The sequence below is a fragment of the Mus pahari genome, chromosome 7 (genome assembly GCF_900095145.1).
Source record: "Mus pahari chromosome 7, PAHARI_EIJ_v1.1, whole genome shotgun sequence".
NCBI classification, from domain to species: Eukaryota; Metazoa; Chordata; class Mammalia; order Rodentia; family Muridae; genus Mus; species Mus pahari.
Genome location: NC_034596.1, coordinates 15,456,324 through 15,463,852, shown reverse-complemented (window position 1 = coordinate 15,463,852; position 7,529 = coordinate 15,456,324). Strand labels below are relative to the sequence as shown.

The following is a 7,529-nucleotide window of genomic DNA, read 5'->3' as shown; positions in this document are numbered from 1 at the left end:
TGACAGATAATGAGTTCTTTCAGTCCTGGGGCTCTTATGAGTTTCATTACACAGATGTCCGTGACTCGGGGGTACTTTCCCAAGCATGTGCCCACGCCTGATACCTCAGTGAGGGTTAATGTATGGCTACGTCCCCAATTACAGTGGGCATAACTGGTAGTTCTGTTGTAACCCCCGTTACTGCCATTCCTTCATAGTAGGGGGGACCAGAGGCCAGACATAACCTACAAGACTTAGTAATATTGGGATTGGTACCACGTAACACAGAAAAGGCTCCTTGAAGAAGATCAAGCAGTCTTTGTCTAGTGGGTGGTGGTTCAGCAGTCAGAGAGGTAGGAGGGAGAGCAGGGAGAGCAGAAACTCTTGGTGGGGGATACTTATGGGTGGGACTTGAGGCTGGGACTGAGTCAGGAGCTGGGAAAACTGGTCTGCCTTGTTCAGGGAGCACTTTATTGGGGCCTATTGGCAGGGCTGGGGGGCTCTCCATCTTTAAGCGTACGTGGAGCAATGATCCTGGTTTACTCCCATAATTGTAATACACAACGCCCCAAGTCATGCCCTCAAGCCATTGATCAAGGATGTATTTCTTTCCCTTGTCTGTGAACTGCAATTCTATTCGATCTAAATCTCTAGGTCTGCAATTTTTATTTTTGTAGAGCTCCCTGACTGCATGCTTACCTGGTCCTCTATTTTGGAAGGAAAACTTTAGTCCATCTCCCACTGTTTCGGGGGTCCATCTCCAATCTCCATCGTTTGAGGTAACACATTCCCACATGCTACAATAGTACCATCTGGCCCCTCCACACCAAGAACCTTTTAAGTGTTTGGGGCAGCTATAGAACCCATAACTCCGAACCAGGTTAGGGGGATCACTCCTGGCTGCAGGAATGATTTGGCGGAGACAAAACTATAGGGATGGCCACCTCCCCCCTGGGGGTTCTTCTCACGAGGTGGTGAAGAGCATCTCCCCTGATTGAGACAGTACTAGCCAAGTGAGAGTCAAGGGCTGATTCGGATTGTCATTCTTCTTTAGAATAGCGCTGCCGGCGATCTAGGCACAACTTAAGGGGATCAGCCATTCTCTCCACCATCCATTCATCTCGATCTTCTGAGGGGGACGCTTTTGCATGTGAAGCATGAATCCAGGCGGCGATTCCGTCCACTTTGAGAGCGGTGGGAGTAGTCAGCCACACGACATAGGGGCCTTTCCACCTTGGTTCCAAATTCCCGGCTCCGTGTCTCCGGACATAGACTGAGTCTCCAACCTGGAACTTGTGGGGTACCCCCAGGTTTCCCGGATGATAGGCTTCTTTAAGCTGCTTCCAGGTGGTCCTCTTAATGGTTTCAGGAGCCTTCAGGCGGGCATTGAGAGAGACAGAACAGGGCACTGAGAGAGACAGAACAGGGCACTGAGAGAGACAGAACAATCAGAGTTTGATAAGTCAAACGTCCCACAAGAGTCCGTGAGGGGCGGAGGGAGCCCAAAAAGGACCTCAAAGGGGGAAAGGCCAAAGCATCTGGGAGTGTTACGAACCCAGAACAGGGCAAAGGGAAGGAGGACTGTCCAGTCTTCTATGCCAGTCTCCAAGGACAATTTGGTTAAGGTCTATTTTAATGTTCTATTCATTCTTTCTACCTGTCCTGAGCTCTGGGGCTGGTATGCACAATGTAATTTCCAATCAACCCCCAGCTGACTGGCCAATCCTTGACTTACCTGGGCAACAAAGGTAGGTCCATTATCAGAACCGATTACCTTTGGTATTCCATATCGGGGGAAAAATTTCTTCCAGAATTTTCTTTGCAACCACGTTGGCAGCCTCCTTTTTGGTGGGATAGGCCTCTACCCATCCTGAAAAGGTATCTATAAAAACTAACAGATACTTACTGCCATATTTTGCAGGTTTTACCTCAGTAAAGTCAACTTCCCAGTATGCTCTAGGACGGTCCCCTCGGAGTCTCATCCCTTGGCTGACCTCTGAATTACCTGCATTAGTGAACTGGCAAGGCATGCAACGTCCAACAACTTTTTTTTATTATAGGTGAAAGTCCTGTTATAAAATACTTGGATGATTTAATCAGGCCTTCCAGTTTCTTTCTTCCTAAATGAGTCAATTGATGAAGATTTTGAACAAAGTCTTTTCCTAAATTATAGGGCAGAATTATCTTATTGTCTGGCCCAAGTCGCTGCCCACATTTATTTTCCATCTTATACCCCAATTTGTCCATCTTCTGATAGTCCTCGGGGGTATACAGATTAGTATGAAGTTTATGATCATCCACTCTCAGGGGCAGGGTCATAATCCCGTGGGCCGCAGCTTTAGCCTCTTGATCAGCCATGCGATTCCCTATACTCACAGGGTCATTTCCTTTCTGGTGCCCTGGGCAATGTATAATAGCTACCTTTTTTTTTTTTTTTTTTTTTTTTTTTTGGTAGGTGTATGGCTTCCAAGAAGCTCAAAATTTCTTCCTTGTCTTTAATGTCCTTTCCTGCAGATGTAAGTAGGCCCCTCTGCCTGTAGATGGCACCATGTACATGAGCTGTAGCAAAAGCATATCTACTGTCCGTATAGATATTAACACTTTTCCCCTCCGCCAGGTGGAGGGCCTGGACCAGAGCAATCAGTTCAGCTTTCTGGGCTGACGTCCCCTCAGGCAGCCTGCTAGCCCATATCACTCTTACTCCATCTACTACGGCTGTACCCGCCATGTGCTTATCTTCTACCACAAAGCTGCTCCCATCTGTATACCAGCTAGGCACTCCAGGCCAAGTCTGGTCTCTCAGGTCCTTCCGTACCCCCGTCTCTTCAGCCAAAATGTCAGTGCAACAATGCACTGGGGCATCATCGGCTTCAGGTGGGAGGGTTGCGGGATTGAGGACAGCGGGAGGGGCACAAGTCACCCTTTCAGTCAGCAACAGACTCTGATAATGAGTCATGCGAGCGTTGGTCATCCATCTATCTGGAGGCTGTCTGATGGTGCTCTCAAGTGCATGGGGGGCCACCATGGTTATTTTCTGTCCCAAAGTAAGTTTATCAGCATCTTTAACTAGTAGGGCTACGACCGCGATGGCCTTTAAGCAGGTCGGCTACCCACTGGCAACCGGGTCCAACTTTTTAGGTAAATATGCCACTGGTCGTTTCCATGGCCCTAAGGTCTGTGTCAAGACACCTTGGGCCACTCCCTCCTGTTCATCAACAAAGAGAATGAACGGCTTAGTCAAGTCCGGCAGGGCAAGCACTGGAGCCTCTAATAAGGCCTTCTTGATCTCGTTGAAGGCCTTTTGGTGCTCAGGGGTCCATTGGAACCTACCTTGCTCCTTAGTCAGAGGATACAAGGGCCCAGCCAAAGTAGCAAACCGTGGAATCCACAGTCGGCAAAATCCAGCAGTGCCTAGAAATTCTCTGACTTGTCTAGGGGTGGTTGGTCCAGGAATCTGAGTCACAGTCTTTTTTCTGGCTTCAGTTAGCCACTTCTTCCCACCCTTAAGGGTATATCCTAAATAGGTGACCTCAGTTTGGCACAACTGGGCCTTTTTTGCAGAGGCTCTATAGCCTAACTCACCCAGCTCAGCTAATAGGCGCTCGGTACCTTTTAGACAGCCCGATTCAGTCTCAGCAGCAATCAAAAGGTCATCTACATATTGGAGAAGGGTTATCTCAGGATTATCAGTCCTCAAGGATGCCAAGTCCCGATGTAGCACTTCATCGAAGATAGTGGGAGAATTTTTAAACCCTTGCGGGAGTCTTGTCCATGTCAACTGTCCGGTGTGCCCAACTTCTGGGTCTCTCCATTAGAAAGCGAAGAAATACTGGCTAGAAGGATGAAGTCTTAAACAGCAAAATGCATCCTTTAAGTCCAATACAGTATACCACTTCCGTTATGGTGGTAAAGCGCTGAGGAGGTTGTATGGGTTGGGTACAGTAGGGTGAATATCTTGTACTCTTTTGTTGCCCTCTCTTAAATCCTGGACTGGTAGCTAATCTCCTGTGCCAGGCTTTTTTACAGGCAGAAGTGGGGTGTTTCATGGAGACTGGCATGGGGTTAAAATCCCCAATTGTAGTAGTCTCTGAATATGAGGTCTAATACCCTCCTTTGCTTGCTGACTCATAGGGTATTGTCGGACCCTTATGGGAATGGCATCTGCTTTTAATTCAATTACCACAGGAGGGACCAGTACTGCCATGCCCATACCCCCAGTCTCTGCCCAGGCCTGGGGAAAAGCTCTGAGCCATCTACCAGATTCCAGTATTTCACCAACTTTTGGTATTTCATGCAGTCTATATTCTTCTTCTAACTTCAGGGCCGGTATCACGGTTGATGGGGGCTCCCAATTAACTCTGGGTTCACTCAAGGTAAACTGTATTTGAGCCTTAAGTTTAGTCAGGAGATCTCTGCCCAGAAGGGGAATAGGGCACTCAGGAATAACCAGAAAGGAATGCGTCACTTGCCCTTTCCCCAAATCTACTTTACATTTGGTGGTCCATGAATATAATTTTTGTCCTGTGGCTCCAGCCACAATTGTCTTTTTATCTTGGAGCTTTCCCAGAGGTTGTTGTATTATAGAAAATTCAGCTCCAGTGTCTACCAGAAATTCTACTGGAGTCCCCTCCACAGTCAAGGTTACCCTAGGCTGGGGGAGGGGGTCCGAGCCCCGTCTCCTCTAGTCTTCTTTGAGGGCCAATACCCTTGGCCCTCTTCCCTTTTTCTTAGGGCATTCTCTCACCCAATGCCCTTTTTCCTTGCAGTATGTGCATTGATCTTTATCTAGAAGGGTCCTTTGGGCTGGTGCTTTGTTCTTCAGCCGGGGTCTTCTGCTGCCCAGGTGTCCTTACTGTCGACTCCCATGCTCACCTTTTTCTCTGACTACTGCGGCCAGAATCCTGGTTAAGTTTCTTTCCTGTCTACGATCCCTCTTAACCTCTCTTGCTTCTGCCTCTTTTCTCTCTCTCTCTTTTCTCTTCCTCAGTTTCCCTCTTATTATACACTTTCTCTGCCTCCTTTACAACATCTTGGAGGGTCTGTGTGTGTAGACCTTCCAATCTCTGCAATTTCTTTTTTTATATCAGGTACAGCCTGCCCTATGTAGGCCATAATGACTGCAGCCTGCTGTCCTTCAGAGGTGGGGTCAAAAGACATATATCGTCTATAGGCCTCCATCAATCTCTCTAAAAATACCGACGGTGGTTCAGTGGGTCCCTGCAAGACCTCTCTTACCTTAGCCGAATTGGTAGGGTGTTGCACAGCCCCTTGGAGACCGACCACCAGAGCCTGGCAATAGACTGTCAGTCGTCCCCTACCTTCTGCCGTATTATAATCCCAGTCTGGACGATCCAAGGGAAACCCAGAGTTGATTTCATTAGGAAGATTGGTAGGGGCTCCATTAGCCCCAGGAACATTTTTTTGAGCTTCAAGTAAAAATCTCTCCCTTTCTTCTGTAGTAAAAAGAACTTGTAGAAACTGCTGGCAGTCGTCGCAGGTGGGCTGAGGCGAATACATCAGGGACTCCATGAGTCCCATCAGGCTTGAGGGATTTTCTGAAAAAGGAGGGTGGTTAGACGGAAAAAGGCCAATACTGAAAAGGCTGCAAAGCCTGGGAATTATTGGGTGGTGCCCCCCCCCTCTCAATGGAAAAGCAGAAGTTGAATCCAGGGGGCAGCAGTCAAGCAGGCTTGGAGCGCGCTGATTCCGAGTTCCAGCAGCCGGTCTAGCCACAGCTGCCTCTCTGGGAATTTGTCCCGGAGCTGGAGGAGGGCCAAAGTGGGGTCAGGACCAGCTTGGCCATGGTATGGAGGAGGGGGTGGCTCAGGCCACTTTGGGGGCTCCTAGATCTCAGGGTAAATCTTAGGAGGAGCAGAGGGAACTGGTGTGGACTCCTTTTCGGGAGTAGTTGTTAGTTTTACTTTAGACTGACGAAGGGCCAGGGTGCGGGAGCCTGGCATTTGCTGCAGAATCCGTGGCTTGATCCATGGTGGTGGATTCTGGACAAGATCCTGCCACACAGTTATGTAAGGCTGCTGGTCTGAGTGAGACCCTGGTCCTTCCTGGAAAACAACAGCTTTAACCTTTAAAATTATACTCAAATCAAAAGTCCCTTCTGATGGCCAGCCTACATCCAATTTTGGCCACTCAGAGGCACAAAAAGTCTGCCAGGGTCCCTTCTTAATCTCAACTGACAGGTCATGGGCCCTAGATCTGACTTCAGTCCAAAAATCCAAGGTCAGGCTTAAGGGGGTTGTTGCTTTCTGTCCCATCGTCTAAGTCACATAAAAAGACATGAAACAGACACAGAGAAGAGAGACACGTAGACTAGCAAACACTTGTTTCCTCCTGGATAAACAAAACCAACTCAGAAAAGCAGAAGGGCAAGACGGCAGGTAGTTCCCTCTGTCTGGAAGACTACCAAGTCTGCCCCTCTATACGAGACAGACTCGTAGAGCCCTTCCCCTCACCCTGGGGCATCCCCCAGAGTGGCAGCCGTGACTCCAGCACATCTGCTGATCACACTCCAAGTCTCATCCTGAGACCCGGGTCTCCGTCTCTCTTGAGACGTTGCGACTGCAATCAGAAAACACCAAACCTTGCTGGCAAGCACACAGAAAGTACTGACACGACCTCACCTCTAAAAAGGGTCTTTGGAGACAAGGGTGGTCGCACAAATCCCGGATGAGCCCCCACTGTAGGACCCCCGAAAATGGGGAGATCCTTGCTCTAGTCTTGGGATGGTGCAGATCCTCCCCCCCCCCCAGGAACTCACAAGAGACCATTCTTGATGCAAAACACATGAGGCTTTATTCTAGAGCTCTGGGGACTACTCGTATCCCACACAGGGGGTAGAGTCAACCTGGAAAGGGAGAGGGACCCTTCTTTTTATGGACCCTCAAGGGGGAAGAAGGGAGGAGGGAATAGGGGATTTCCAAATCACATGGCCTTGGGCCATCAATCTGACAAGTTTTAGCTTCCTGATTTGAGATGATTTACAAAGAATGGGTATAGGAGGGGTGAGGGGTTGGGTTCCTGTGCAGGAGCAGGTTTCCAGGGAAGTTTTTCACCTGTAGCCTAGCAACCAAAGCCCACAAATTCTTGGCAAAAAGCTATAACAATCGGCAAACACATGAGTTCACACAACAATCAGGGCCTGCGCAAACACAAATTCAAAAAGTATTCAAACTATACAAATGTTTCTAAGCTCCTGGGGCGTAATAAACTTTTTCCCTTCACCAACAATAGAATCTATTTCATCAATCTAGGGTTTTAATGATTTCTTTTGTCTTGTCAAAGCCTTACATTTCCTCCCTAGGAGCAGCAGACCAGGTGCCCCCAGTGCTGAGGCATCTGCTAAGGTTTGCATCTGCACACACTCCACTGGCTTAGCCAGCGCTGGTCCTGTGAGATGCCACACACTCCACTAAAAGCATCACACATAGTCTAACATGGATCTTTTTTTGCCACAAACTTTTGTGGGGGGGGGGGGTAGCAGCCAGTGTCCAGTTCTTCGTGGTAGAACCTCTGAGGGACCGGATGAGGTTCCT

At 48.7% G+C, this 7,529-nt stretch overlaps 1 pseudogene; it reads right to left on the bottom strand.

Annotated features, from left to right (window-relative positions):
- Nucleotides 1-1,019: 1,019 nt before the first annotated feature.
- LOC110324670 lies at nt 1,020-6,251 on the bottom strand (annotated as a pseudogene).
- Nucleotides 6,252-7,529: the final 1,278 nt, after the last annotated feature.